Source organism: Trachypithecus francoisi, unplaced genomic scaffold (genome assembly GCF_009764315.1).
Source record: "Trachypithecus francoisi isolate TF-2019V2 unplaced genomic scaffold, Tfra_2.0 Lachesis_group19, whole genome shotgun sequence".
Lineage (NCBI taxonomy): Eukaryota > Metazoa > Chordata > Mammalia > Primates > Cercopithecidae > Trachypithecus > Trachypithecus francoisi.
In genome coordinates, this window is record NW_022681464.1 from 14,475,188 (window position 1) to 14,491,608 (window position 16,421).

The window sequence follows — 16,421 nt, forward strand, 5'->3', positions numbered from 1 at the left end:
GTGGACTAATTGCACATGTAATTCTCTTTAGGAATCAAAGTCCTGTCTAACAGAGACTCGCACACACATATGCACATGATATATGGTTTTTCGGGTACGTTAAACACTGTGTTCTTGGTGTACAAAGAAGATAAAGATTAGCCCTGAAAGCTTCAAGTATAGTGGAGACCACAGAAAGATTATATCCAATAAAATTAATCCAGTACCATGCTAACATAAACAAGTAAGAGATGGATATGTGATTCAATAAGGAAACTATGGGATGCAATGAAAGCACATACAAGAGGAACCTACCTTGGTTAGACACTCAAAGAAGACACCCTGATAGAGATGATATGGGGACCTGAGGTATAAGTAGAAGTTACTCAAGTGAGGATTTGGAGGAGAAATATTCCACAAAAAGGAAACATCATGTGTGATAGCTCAGCAACAGAAAACAACTTTGTCTATTATAAGATCTCAGAGAAATACATTGTTGCTGAGATTACAGCCTGGGTGGCAAACTGAGACCCCATCTCAGAAAACACACACACAGAAAGCCCTTTTGGACATTTTAAGGAGCCTGGACTTTGTCTTAGTACTTAGTGTCCTTGAACAAGTTATTTAACCATGCTGTGTCTCTACTTCCTCAATTCTGAAATGGACCAAAGCATTCAAATGGCATGCCTTCACATGACTATTCTAGGATTTGCTCTCAGGTCCTCTGCCATCAAATGCACTGAGACTCTGTGCTTCACACAGTACCTCTTTGTACTTATGAAAAAAATTTTAAAAATTGAATTATACATGATTTTCCCTCAATATCCCTAGTATATGAAATGTAGATCCACCTGTATTTTTTTCTTTTGTCTAAAAGAAAAATGATTAGAATATTTAGTTTAGAGAGGAAAGGCTTAGGGGAAATATAGCTTTTTCAAATATGTGAAATCCTGTCATTTTAAGATATAATGAGATTTTACTGCCCCAGAGGGCATAAGTAGGATATATAGATCAAATTTACAAGTAAGTAGATTTCAGCTTAACTGAAGTTTTGAATAAGTTGTAGTATTCTCAAGTGCAATAGACTACTTTAAAGATAATGAACTTCCCATCATGGAAGTGTTCAAATAGAGGCTAGATGACCATTTGGCAAATATGTAGTAGGGTGAAGGGAATATGGATTTAGATGACCCTTATGATAGACAGTGGAGTTACTTTCATGACTAAAAATGTCTCAAATAATTTGCTTTCTCCCATAACTCCAACCAAGTGGGTGAAAACTACTTAACTGTCTCCATCCCCATGTCCACCACCCAAGGACACATTTAGGTTACAGCCAACTGAACAAAGATACCCAGAAAGTACCATTCAGATTTTACCTTGAGAAAGTGAAGTAATAGACTCTTATCATATGATAGTCCAAGCTCAAACAGAAAGTTTGCATACTGCTAGAATTACAGATAGTAAAAAAGGTACCAATTTGGACTAAAACCAGGGGAAGCTTATAGGGTGACAGAGAAGCCATAAATAAATAGAAAAAGATGGATTTCAGAGGTACCCAGGCAATAGCACAGCCATGCAGTAGAATTTCAAACAGCCCAACTAAAGGCTGGGGAGAAGCCTGGGTTCCTGATATCTTAGAATTTTATCATATTCAATATGTATTTAAAATCATTGCTTAGTGTAGCAGAAAGTTTAAATCTAAATGCTAGAGCAGAATAAATTGAAAACTAAGGATCAGAGGTCATAATACTCATATAATGTTTGTCTTTTCTACATTTTCTACCACTTCCCCTGAAGCCTGAAAAAATAAAGGACAAGGAAACAGAAAGGAAAAAGAGAAAGGAAGAGACATGTGAGCATAACCCCACGGGTTGAGAAGGGATGCAGACCACTCTAGCTGCACGAAGCGTTTGAATCACAGGAAGGCTATTAGAGGTGAATGGTAAAATTCCCAAGTAGATCTGACTTTCCTGAGTTTGCCTGATCACTGCCTTAATCATCTTTTGGGGGTCTAGTTTGGTCCTGGAGCATTAATAGTCAGACAACACTTCTATCATCTTAGTGCTCATGAAGGCTTCTTTCCTGCCATGCTAGCATTTTGGTATCCAATACTGACAAATAGTTCCTATAATTTCTACAGATAGTTTCCTCTAGTGTACAAAGAACAAATTATAATGAAATAATAGCAACAAAACTGGTTATTTAAGGAAAATCTTTTATGGTTTGGGGTGGGAGGAAGTTGTTCAGCAAAGATCAAAATAAAGGATATTTTTTCCTGCTTAAATATTCGTACATTTGATTTTTCTAGTGTCATTACTTATGTGGTCCAGCTATCTTTCATTTGCTGCTTTTGCATGTGCATAAGCTTCCCCTATGCCCTTAAAACTTTGTATTAACTTGGGTTGGTATATAAGGGTTTCATTCCATATGACAAATACTTCCCTAGTTGAATAATCTCAACATTCAGAAAGTTCAATAACAGAAACGTTTGGCATTGGAAGACTACTCTGGTGTTTACATATGCCTGCACAATAATACCACCTTACATTTGGTGTTTTCAACTTTTAAAATTGAGCTCTTAAAGCCTATTGTCTCATTGTGAAAAACACAATTATTGGTCCTTTTTTAAAAATATAATCCTATGATTTGGATTATAGGTGGTCATAAAAGACTGAAAGTCTGGAAGTTAACACCCATGATTGATGAGAGGACAATGTGAAAATATCAAAATGTAACCATTACAGGGGCAAAGGGAAAACTTCCCTTTTGCCTTCTGAAGGTTTGTTTACAAATACTCACAAAAGGTTGATTAATTCAAGAAAAAGCATAAAAATTTATTAATGTGTACACAAGGAGAACCACAGACTGACCATCCCTGCCCCCAAAGGGGTTTAGAGGCTTATATTCCATTTTGACAAAACTGGTTATGGGAGGGGAAAGAAGGGAATTCTGTTAAGGGGATTACTAGGGAGAATAAATGGATCAGGAGAGAGTAACTAGTACATTATCTTGTGAAAGAATCTATTCAGGTGTGGTTATATTCTTGGTATTACAGGTGGGGAAAGAAAAAACAACTGTTCCTTTTGGTGGGTCTGAATAGGCAGATAAAGGAGCTTCAACTTTATCCTGTGCATTGGGAGAGACAGTGAGTAAGAATGGGAAAGGCAGAGACTTTGAGACTCCTTTGTATCAATAAGACAAATTACCATATTCTGGGGTACTGGCTTCTGAGTCCCAATACTATACACAGCCTCAGTAAAATTTTAAAGAGGTTGTAAACCAAAGATAAAATTCTAAGAGCTCCCCTACCATCTAAATAAACTCCTTCTCTCAGCCAAGGGTATTCCAGAGTAAACCTGGTTTGGGCCATGATAGAAGACAGGGTCGAACATGCCTCATTATACTCCTCCAGCGTTAACATCAATATAGACCTGAAGTCTCGTGAGAAATATGTACAATCTATTCTCTATGAAGCCTGTTACTCTTGGAAGGCTTCCCCATGCTTTGAGTTGTCCTACCCTTCTAGATCAACCCAATGTAAATATGTAAATCTTACATGTATTGATTGATGTATTATGTCTCTCTAAAATGTATAAAAGCAAACTGTACCCCATCAAACTTGGGCACATGTCATCAGAACCTCCTGAGGCTTGTCACGGGCATGTCCTTAACATTGACAAAATAAACATTCTAAATTGATTGAGACTCATCTCAGGTATTTTGGATTCAAAAGGTTAAAAAAAAAAAAAAGAAAGAAAAAAAACCCACTACAACAAGGTATAGGTTCAATAAGTTTTATATTAGCTCACGATCCATTTTAAATAAATCTTAATGAATGGATATTGTTTTAGTGATGTGAGTTATTGGAAAAGGCTGAGTCACTTGGAGTTGGCACTTCCTAGCGGCAGTGACTGTGGAAAGAACTGGACCCACTTTCCCAACCATTCATTCCCAGGAGTCCTGGCCGTCCTTGTCTGAGCTGTGGGGCACTGTCCCTGACGGCCTGCTTTCCTTGATTCTACTCAAGTACAATGTTTATTAACTTTCCGCTTCTTATTGATAACTATTGTGGAGTTTAAGAGTTTCCCCCATGAATTATTCTCAATATTATAGAAAGTCCAGAAAGCATACCAGGTAGGAGTAATGGAGAAGGTGTGGCAGAAGAACCCACCAGCACTACCAACATTATCATTCACTCTGTTGTGCTCAAATGTTATCTGTCTCACTTTCAAAAGAGGAATTCTGTCTGTGTTCAACGGCTTAAAACTGAAAGTGACTTAAAATTGATCTTCAAGTACGTTAAGAACTGTCTGGCAGAAATATTTTACCTCTCTCCTGAACTGGAGAGTGATTACCCTGCAGCATGGGTGCTGTAGTTAGACACACAGTGCGAAGTCTATCAGACATTTTTTTTTTCTTTACCCATTCTGCCAGATCATTCAATAATTCCTCTTAGTTTGGGCTCCAAGTTTTTTGACTGGTTGTCAATGTGTTCCAATCTGTTTAGTTTTTTGTACCATTTTAAAATCTCTTAAAATAGAAGAAGTGACTTAGGGTGGAGGGAGGGTTAGAGAAGAATGTAGCCCTAGGGGAGGACAGAAGGTTGAGAGAGAGATAATTAAGCTGAGGTCTAATCACAAAGGTATTTCGCAGCATCAAGAAAAATCTAAGGACAAGTCCATAGAAGGACTATGGAGGAAACACAAATATGAAATCAATCAAGAAGAAGGAACACTGGTTTTTACATTCATATTATTCATTGAATAGATCTCAGTACTTTGATAGGTCTGGTATTAGGAGGGTTTTATTGATTGTGCTTCTTTTGTATCCTTGTGTTTGAGTGTTAATTTGATATATTCCCAGTGCCTTGGATATTCAAGATTTCACAGGAGCACCAAAAAATTGCCCAAAATGAGAAAAAGCAAACACACTATAAAATACAACACTCATAATGCAGGTAAATATACTTTGCCTTCCTGCAGTGCTAAGTTAAGCCACAAGGAAGTATTTTAGAGCAGCATATTTATAACTTACTTTACTATTTTAAAAGCTCTTTCAATTTGTTCTTCAAAGGCAATACAATCATAGAATTATTTATATTTCTTTTTACATTTTTTTCTTCAATTTAGACAACTGCTATTAGGTATTTTTCTTCTCAGTGCCACAGAACTTAGCCGACCAAATTGTATATGGAAATATACGTGAATACATAAGAACTGAGGATTTCTGTTAAATATTCATAGACTTTTATACAGGAAATCCAGTTTCAATATTTGGGTAAGTATTTCATTTTAGGAAATTCATTTTTATAATAGCTGATTAAGACTTTTTTGTTGTTATTTTCGGTTATGGGTGATTTAAAGTTTGTAGAGAAGAAAAAAATCTCTTCTCCTTCCCTTCTAGGTACTCAGCTAGGGCATGTATAAGAAAAAGGCATATTAACATGAGAAAAACAAAGAGAAGCTTGTTTACATTTATATCATATGTATATGTGTGTGTATATATATATAGTGTGTGTATATATGTGTGTGTATGTGTACACACACATATATACACACACACATATATATATATACATACATATGGATATATATATATAATCTTTACCTAAAAACAAAGAGAAAGGGTGTGGGGAGGCCAGGTAAGGGCAAGTGACCAGGAAAAGTATGGCACACAAGAATAAGTTTTGTTAGGCACACTTAAGTGCTGCTTTTTCCATTGATAAGCCTCTTTCGAATTACAGTCATTCTTATCTTTCTGATAGAGAGAAAGTATTACAAATGAAGATTTATTTTATAAATGTATATTTATTTTACAAAGTGTTATTCTTGCTGTTTTCAGAGCTTCTCCTGTGTCTGCTGTTTCTGAAAATAATCAGTTCAAAATAATCTATATCCCAAAAAGGCATAGTTGGGATGGCATATTCTGGTCTCCTACAAGTTCCAGCAAAAGAAAGCACTGTCTAAATGCCAGGTGGAGGGATAGAAAGAGAAGACTAGCCTTTATTTTGTTACCTCAGTTAATGTATGTACTTACTCTACTCTGATCAGTTTCACTTTGCTCAAAGAAACCAAAAAACTAGAGGAGACAAAATGTTCTCCACAATGTTTCCCCTTCTATTCAAACCTGTCTGGTTTCTGACAGAGGCAACTAGCTGAATATAAAGCCTTCCCTGTAATCCCATTTCCATATATATACAATTTTTATTATTTTTTTATTTTTTGAGACGGGTTTTGCTCTGTCACCCGGGCTGGAGTGCAGTGGCATGAACATGAATCACTGCAGTCTCAACTACCCGGAATCGAATGATCCTCCCACCTCAACCTCCCACCTCCCAGCTCAACCTCCCAAGTTGCTGGGACTACAGGCAATGCTGCCATGCCCAGCTAACTTTTTTTGTTTTGTAGAGATGAGGTCTTGCCATGTTGCCTAAGTTGATCTCAAACTCCTGGGCTTAAGCAATTCTCCTGCCTCAGATTCCCAAAGTGTGAGATTATGACAGGTTTGTTTCTCAGTCACTTTGAAAGCTGGAGACTCTGACTGGGAAAGCCCTGCCTGGGCCTGACTCAGCCATGCTATCTGCTGCAGGAGATGGCCTGCCCACTCAGCCCACCCAGGCCAAGTCTTGCCTGCCCACTGGTTCCTGAAGTCTTGTCCTGTGCCCAAGAAGAATGAGGATACACTGACAAATGAAGAGTGAGCAAGGTCAGGAGTTTTATTGAGTGATGAATACAGCTTTCAATGGAGAGGGGATGCAAAGGCAGAAAAGTCTCCTCAACGTGGCTGAGTGCAGGGCTTTTATGGGCTCAGAATAGGGGAGGGGCAGGCCATAGATAGTATTGGAAAAGGCAATATTCAATTGGTTAAAAAGGAATATTCAGAAAGAATTAATCAGGAAAGTGTGAGCAAATAGGAACAGAAATTCTCACTCTGGGTCATGGGTTTCATCTGGGACCAGCAGTCAGGTCTTTCAGCCTTCAGGCTGTCTTTTTTGACTTGAAAGTGGGGTTTCACGAGGGACCCTCCCCTATCTGCCTAAGCATTTGGCTGCTTCTTGTCACTATCAATTACAGGTGTGAGTCACTGTGTCCAGTCAATTTCCATGTTTTAAAACTCATATTGCTTTGATACAAGATACAATGCTCTCTCAGACCATCTCATAGCCCACTCTAAGTTTCTCATAACTTCTCGTTGCTCCTGATAGCTTCTGTTCAGTAGAGTTAGAAAGTACCTGGTCTGACTATTCTGCAAAAGCACCTTTTGTGTTCCTTTTTTTGTTTGTTTGTTTTGTCATGCTCTATCGATCAGGCTAGAGTACAGTGGGGTGAACATGTCTCACTGTCTTTACCTCCTGGGCTCAAGAAATTCTCCCACCTCAGTTTCCTGAGTAGCTGGGACCAGAGTTATACCCTACCATGCCTGGCTAATTTTTAAAATTATTCGTAGAGGTGGTTGGGGAGGTGGAGAGTGCTCCTATGTTGCTCAGGCTGGTCTTTAACTCCTGGGTCAAGCAAACCTCCTGTCTCAGTCTCCAAAATTGCTAGGATTTAGGCATGAACTACTGTTCCCAGCACCTTTTGTGTTCTCGAGGACCACTAGTGTGTTACCAGACATAACATTAAACTCACAGCAAATTAACATTATTGACAGCAATAAAGATAACATTTTCAAGTCAAAATAAAAGTGACATTTAAAATACATATGTATTTGGAAAGAAAAAATAAGAATTTGTCATATATGGAGAAGATAAATTTGTATAAAAATAAATTATTTTGCTTTATAAAACATTCTACTTTGCCCCCAAATTTTATACTTACATATTGGAAATATTAATAATCAATTTACTTGTTATTCTCAATATAACCATTTCTTGCAGCAAATTTTCACTCAGAGAAAATGTGTTGTTTGGAGAAATTAACCAACTTACGAAATATTTTCCTCCACATTGATAAAATTCATATGCTTTTGCCCCCTATTTAAGTTTTCTTAAGGCATTATTTTTAATAGATGTTTATATTTTATATAGAGTGACCTCCAGCTTTTAATATCATGAGAGGCAGCAAAATGAGGTTTAAAAACTTAGCTCTGTGGTCAGAGTTGTAGCAGCCTGATGGGCTCATTTTCCCTGCTGCACGGAAAAGCCAATACACTGAGAATATGAGGTTTTGTTGGAAAGAAAGAGTTTAAAAACTTCAGGGCCAGCCAAGCAGAAGGATGGGAGACATTTCTCAAATCTACCTCTCTGAGTGCTCAGGGCCCAGGGTTTTTAGGATATTTTGGAAGGCAGAGGTCTAAGCAATGGGTACTACTGATTGGTTGGGGATGAAATCTCTGGAGTGTTCAAACTATCTTCATGCACTGATTCAGGTTCTAGGTTGGGGGTCACCAGTTGAGTCAGCTCCTTGGTAAGAGCCATGGTTTCTGGTGATATCAGTTGGTTGCCAGAATGCAGAAGTCTGAAAAATATGTCAAAGTCAAATCTTAGGTTTTGACAATACCGACATCTATAGGAGCAATTGGGGAAGCTATACATGCTATGACTTCTGACTACATGACTTTTGAACAGTAAGGGATTATAGAAAAGCAAGCTAGGGAACAATGACTGCAGGTCATTTAACTTACATTTTAGCAAAATTCAGGTCCCTCCCATAATCTCAACCTTGTGGTCTTTTATTAGTCTTACAGAGGCTATTTCAATCCCCAAGCAAAGAGGAAGTTAATTTGCAGAAGGACTCTTATCATCTTTGCTTTAAAGTTAACAAAGGCAATCAGCTTGTGAGGTAAGAAACAAGATGGAGTCAACTATGTCAGATTTCTCTCACTGTCATAATTTCTGTAAAGGTGGTTTCAGAGTGTCTGGATTCAAATCACAGGTTCATAACTTTCCATCTATGTGACCTTGGGCAACTTACTTGATGTTTCTGGGCTACAGTTCTATATGTAAAATTGGGATAACAGCACGTCAAGAATTCCTAATACAAAAATCCAAAATATGAAATGCTTCAAAACCTGAAACTTTTTGAGTACTCACATAATTCTACAAGTGGAAAATTTTGCACCTGACCCCATGTGATCAATTACAATCTAAACACAGTCAAAATTTGATGTACAAAATTATTGTAAATATTCTATAAATTCACTTCAGACTATGTGTATAAGGTATATATAAAACATAAATGAATTTTGTTTTAGATGTTGTTCCCATCCCCAAGATAGTATTATGTACACGCAAATATTCCAAAATCTGAAAAATATCCACATTCTGAAACTTTTCTGTATCCAAGCATTTTGGACAAAGAATACTTCACCTACGATTACTATTTTAATTAAATATGTTCATCCATTTTGGAAGAAAAATCTTTGCCCTCTATTTTCCTAGTTTCTCTGAGGCCCTGCAAATTAAGCTAATAAAAGACAGATTAACAGCAGAAAAACCAACAGAAGTTTATTAACATTAGCAGCACACATGCACATGGGAGAAACTCAGGGATGAGTAACTCAGAGAGATGGTTAGAGCTTGGGCTTGTGTAGCATCTTAAAAAAGGGACAGTAAATTTGTTAAAAAGTGAAAAGACAAAGGAAAAAAAATTACGCTTTTAGAGGTGGAAAACTGTGGAAAGGTAAATATATAGGGGAATTAATGGAATATAAGAGTTATCTTAGTAGAGTTTTTTTGTTCAGGTCCGTCACAGGGCCATCTCATGTCTGGTGATAAGATTGTTTATCACCTTCCTGAAGGCGTATGGGAAATTGAGGGGGAAAATCACCTCCATAAGGGGAATGAAATTTATGTTCTGTTTTCAGGTAGATAAAGGTGGGCAGAAAGCTCATCCTGTTTCTGCTTTTTCTTAATTGCCTTCAGCTCAAAATAATCTGTATGCTAGAGTAGTATATTTTGGGGTGACATAGTTTGAACACCTTCATATACATAAAGTGGTTAGAACAGTGCCTGGCTTATAAGCATTCAATAAATGTTGACTACAATAATTATTGTTTTATGTTTATGTTTATTCATTTTTTTAAGATAGAGCCTTGCTTTGTTGCCCAGACTAGAGTGCAGTGGCATGATCACAGCTCACTGCAGCCTCATCTCCTATGCTCAAAATAGCAATCCTCCCACCTTGGTCTCTCAATGTACTGGGATTATAGGCATGAGCCACTGTGCTCACTCAGTCTATTGATATATATATAGTTTAAAGCAATTGGTAACTGGGTGCAATGGCTTGCACTTGTGATCCCAGCACTTTCGGAGGCTGAAGCAGGAGGACCACTTGTGCCCAGGATTCGAGGCTACAGTGAGCTATGATCATGCCATTTAATAATAACCTAGGGGACAGAGCAAGACCCTCTCTCAAAACAAACAAACAAAAAAGAATAAAAATTAAAAATCATTTCTGAATGGCAAGTCTGCATGTGACCTCTAACAATATTTAATATGAAATGACAAAACTGGAGAAATGGCGTATAACCCAAAAATCTGCTCTTTAGTTAAACAGGGCTGGAATTATATCCTGGGAGTCAGGATATATAACATGTTATCAAGATATAAGGATATTTCTAGATCTTCAAACTAGGCATTGATAATTTATTTTTTTCCCCCACTTCACCCTGAACTGATTTTTTCCCCCACTTTGGGTTATTTTGTCCAATCTTTTATCCAAGGACAATTTTGACCTAATTCCCAGAGTGGTATAGAAGAGTCATGTAGGCTGGAAATTGATATTGACAATCTGCCCAAATGATTACTGTAAATTCAAAGGAGCAACTAATTTTCAATTTCTCAAACCTCAAATACTAGCTGGCTGAGGCTTATCAAATAATAAAAAAAGAAACAACAAGAAAAAAAAAGGAAGAAGGAAAAACATAGAAAAAGCCTTGATTAGTTAACAGCCAAATAGCAAACACTTGGGAGACTAAAATTATGTATTACTTGATGAGAGCTTCCCTTTGTTAGTTAAACTTATTGGGTCTTCTTTAAAAGGGAAACTATACGAGATTGAAACAGAACATATAAATGATAACCATAGGGAATGGGGGTGAATGCTTTTTACATTTTTACACAAACTGCAAAACAATGAGACTCATACATGCTCAGCCATGGCATGAGATACCTTCCCCATAGATGTGAAATAATTAGATATGCTAGAAATATGTCTTTGAATTTTCAAGTTGTAAATAATCTAGATTACATAAGAAAACCTCTTTACTTTACACAGGAGGAAATTAAGGCCTTTTAAAAGAATGCCACTGCAAATTTGGGGAGAATCTAGGTCTCCACAATCTAACTCACTTTTCAGTGCCTTCCTGTTAGGTAAGCAAATTATATGCACTTTCTTCCCTATATGAGTTTTGCAAGTGGGCACTCCTTAACTGGTTGTCAGCTCTATTAAGCCGGGCTAACTTCCTAAGGCTAAACATATAACCATTTTTCATTTCTTTTCTATTAAATTTGCATATTCAAATATGCAGCATTTATGTCTGATCTCCAAAAGAAAACTCACTAAATTCCTGATAGGATTATTGTCTCTCTGGCTAGAGACAGAGATTTGAATAACAGCTGAGAGAGAAAGCAGAAGTTAGGCAGCAGCTTTCATAAATGAAATTAGCAAATTTCTACAATTTAAAGGTTCTATTTGTAATTCTAAAAACCTTTTCTCTTTCTCCTTGCTTAGCTTCAGGCAAGAATAAAAGTGTTGGGGGGAAATGTTTTCTTTTCTTCCTCTTAATGGGTAAGAGATAACTAAATGCTGAATTTACAAAATACTTTGCTGGTTCTGGATTGTATGCATACGCACAAGATGAATATCATGGCTTGGATCTTAACTGAGTAATATCTGCAAAGTCACTTTGCTGTATATATAAAAAATCTACATTGTTTAACTTGCCAGTCTTCCCAAATGATATCCACAAGTATTTAGCATTAAAAAGCTCAGTTTAGAATTTGAATTGCTAATACTGACTTTTCAATTCAAGGTTCTACAATCCGAAACAGGCTTGAAAAAGAAAAACTAAAAAGAATAAGGGGAACAGTGGCATTGGCTCCCACTTGGTTAAGTTGCTTGCAGGCAACCTAAGGGATCCTCACTCTGTGTGACTTCCAATTGCCTTCCATTGAACCATGCTTAGGGCAGAACAACCTAATGAAAATATTAATGTTACTGTTATCTGAGTTGAAAACACACATACACACACACACACACACACACAATACTAAGCAAAATCTCAACAATCCTCTTAAAATACAGTTTTAAGAAAAGAGAAAAGCTGTCAGAGGCATTTGAATCAATGCAACTCCATCTTAAATAGGAGCTTGGTAAAATGAGGCTGAGATCTACTGGGCTGCATTCCCAGAGGGTTAAGACATTCTAAGTCACAGGATGAGATAGGAGGTTGGCACAAGATACAGGTCATAAGACCTTGCTGATAAAACAGGTTGCAGTAGTGAAGCAAGCTAAAACCCACCAAAACAAAGAGGGCCACAAGAGTGACCTCTGGTCATCCTCACTGCTAAACTCCCACCAGCACCATGACAGTTTACAAATGCCATGGCAACATCAGGAAGTTACCCTATGTGAAAAATGGGGAACCAGCAGCCCTCGGGACTGTTCTGTCTATGGAGTAGCCATTCTTTCACTTTCCTAATAAACTTGCTTTCACTTTACAAACTCACCCTAAATTCTTTCTTCTGCGAGATCCAAGAACCCTCTCTTGGGATCTGGATCAGAAATCCTTTCCTGTAACAAAACCAGTCAGCTTCTCAAATATATTCACTATTATCATCAACTCTGATTCTCTTCTTCCCTTTCTTTCTTCCATACCCCATGTTAGAGATGAAACTTCTGGACTTATGCAGAGTTGTATATCAAATTTTTTGAAAATTTTTTAATGTTCTATTTTTATTTTCTACTTCTTTCTAGACTGACTTTCCTCTTTCTGTGGGCATTCCTCTAATGTCTAAATATCTAGGATCTTCCATTCTAGATTTTTTTTTTTTGAGAAAAAGTTCTTGGTTTAAGTTTATTGTCCATCTCTCTAAAAATAATCATGTCACTTTGACGTTCACACGCAAAACCACATGGTTGACAAGAAATGCATGCTGACTTCTGGACAGAAATATAGTTATAATGAAGTATTAACCAGTCCCCTTCCTTGTTGCTAATGGTCACATAGCAGTAGATGCTGATCATTTGTATTTCCATTGCTTCTATAGATAGGATTTCTGACACTAGGATTATAAAACTGTTTAAGTATTGTTTTGTACTCCCAATGCTCCCATAGAAATAATCTCTGACACTGGAATTATAAGACTTTTATTCACAGATCACTTATGATTTTCTTCGGACCCCAAATTCAGCAACCAGTTTGAATATCCCCACAGAGGAAGAGGATCAGCATGAAAATACAGTTTTTTCATTTCCCTGTCCCATGACTTCATCCTGCACTCTTCAACCAATGACCTCCACACTTAGGCCAACTCTAAAACCATTAAAATCCTATCCCTAAATTCCTCTGGGAGATGGATTTGAGATTTTCTCCCATCTCTTCCTTCAGTGACTCTATGATTAAACCTCTTTCTCTGCTGCAACCCCCATCTCTATGTATTAACTTGCTGTGTGTATTGGGTAACAAACTTATTAGTTACATCATCACCAAATTGTCTATTGAAAATCACGCAGGAAACTCTCTAGCTAATTGCAATGAAAACTAAAAATGTTTATCAGTAATTAGTCAGTCTTGAAAAATGATGGATAGCAAAGTCCATATTTATTATACAGTAAGTATATTTCTCTATTACACAGTAGGGAAAACAGGCCAAATGCAAACCTGACTTGCAATCCTTTATCTATGTTAAAAATCAATTTTCAAAAAAGTAAAATCACAACTGTAGTGGTGCAAAAAATGGCTTCCTTCCACCCTCCTTGGTTTCTTGGCTGTGCTATGAATTCAATTGTCATGAGACATATTCACAGGAAAAAAATTATATTTAATTATGTACCTACGCACACATAAAATTCTCACAAAATATGAGAGTTGAGGAGGGGTCAGATGATTGAAGCTTATGTAGCATCCTGAGCTACAGCAAACAGGAGGGCTCAGAGCTTCTGAGGGTTGGTGACCATGCAAGTTATGGGAAGGTGGAGGGAGAAACTGTATGGTGAATAACGGTTAACTTGTTTTGCAGATAAAGTCTCTCATGTAATAAATGTTTTGGAGCAGCCTTCTTTTTAGGACAGATACTTTACCAATGTAGATTTTCTTTATAGAAGTAAATTTCTTTTACAAGTAGCTTTGCAGAACTACTCCTATGTCTGCAGTTTCTTAGAATAACCAGCTTAAAATATGCCAAACAAGTATATTTTAGGGTGACATATTCTGGTCTCCTACAGTCATATTTCAGTGTGGTGTGTCCTGAGTGCAACATGACTCTCATATAAACATAAAATGTCCATAAAATGTTTTAGTAAATTAATTGATGAAAATACCAGTCATGGTGTTGTTGGGGTTCAGAAAAATATAAGACTCTTGAGAATATTCTGGGAAAAGTATACCTTAAAAGTTAAAAAAATGTGTACTGTCTTAACAAAAAGTGAGTAAATCACTTCATTCAACCTTGTATCAATGTAAGGTGTTATAGCTTTTAAGACAGATTTAAAAGATTGTCTAATGCGTGAAAAAAAGTGTACACTGGAGTATGTTACTTAGTAAGCTGGGCATTTTTAATTAATATAAATTGGAAGTCATTAGAAGCTGCCTCAGAGCCAAGAATTTTCTAAACTTCTCATGTTTCTCCCTGCCTCCAAGGGAAAAAGGGGGCTGTCTCTAGAATTTTATCTAACTGAGGAGACTTCTTTCAAAGGAAATGGAATTGTCTTAAACCCCCTTCCCAGGAATCTTATTAAATTACTAGGAAAGAGGCTGGCCCCAGTAGCTCACGCCTATAATCCCAGCACTTTGGGAGGCTGAGGTGGGCAGATCATGAGGTGAGGAGATTGAGACCATCCTGGCCAACATGGTGAAACCCTGTCTCTACTGAAAATACAAAAAAATTAGCTGGATGTGGTGGTGTGTGCCTGTAATCCCACCTACTCGAGAGGCTGATGCAGGAGAATTGCTTGAACCTGGGAGTTGGAGGTTGCAGTAAGCCATGATCTCGCCACTGTACTCCAGCCTGGCGGCAGAGCAAGACTCCATCTCAAAAAAATAAAATAAATAAATTGCCAGGAAAGATTAACTACCAGAAAAGAGGAGATTTAAGTTGTCACCACAACCAGACAGACTTTTTATACATTCTTCCGATGGCAGCTCAGAAAAATTACCTAAGAGAACTTATCTGAATTATAAGACTTTTGTTTGCAATGCAGTTTTATCCTTCATCTTCCCATAAATTTTTAGCCTCATTCAGTTTCTAAAGATAATCATTTACAAACTATTATATGCCCCTTGGACCCATCAAACTGTCCTAAAAATTATATACTCACCCTAAAATTGGCCTACATACCCCATCTTCCCTGCCTCTATGAAAAGGGGGCTATTTAAGCTTCAGCTATCTGATCCTTCGAGTTCATATTTTGTATGGCTCCTATGCCTATGCACATTAATCCATTTGTATGCCTTTTCTCCTGTTATTCTGTCTAATATCAGTGATTTCAGCATACTAAAATTTTCAAAGGGAAATTCTCTTTGTCCCTAAAGTGTTAAAACTAAGTTAAAGAACATCTGAAGAATAATTATATATAGATAACCAGGCATATTAAACAAATTTTAAAATAAATGTAAGACTGCTTATTGTCTTTTTTGTTGGAAGTAACAAAGACTCCTTGACTAACTTTTAGTTGGGGCCTTCTAATTTCTCTTCTTGACTAGGCTTTTATTGTTGGGCCTGTATCACTCAGTTTTAACAAGAATTCAAAGTAAGTTTAGAGAGAACCTCAGACCCTTGATATCTGGTCATTCTAGCCAGTCTTCAACAAGAATTCTGTCAAATCTGGTTAGCCAGAATCCCACCTTACCTTTAGCATTTCCTCTTAGTAATACTGTTATCCACTGACCTCTACCCTACTTCTTGGCTAAAAATCTTTGTTTGTCCATGATGTATTAGCAATTGAGGCCAGTTCTATGCTGAAGTCTCTTTCCTCTATTGCAATTGTTTCCGAATAAAATGTTTTGACCGTTTTATTATCCAGACCAAGTTTTCTTTGACAGAATTGAAAATCAGTTGTGTTTCCCTTGGAAAAAAATTATTTGCATTGTTATCAGTTCTGTACAATTTGCAGAATTATAAGATTAGTCAAAGATGATGAAAGTGGCAGACCCCTATAAATACTGACAACCTTGAAAGGTTTGCTAGACTATTCCCCTCATTTCATTGAAAGGATATCCAGGAATTGTTAGGTGTATTTAAAATTATTTCCCATTTTACCTTTATATCAGATATTGTA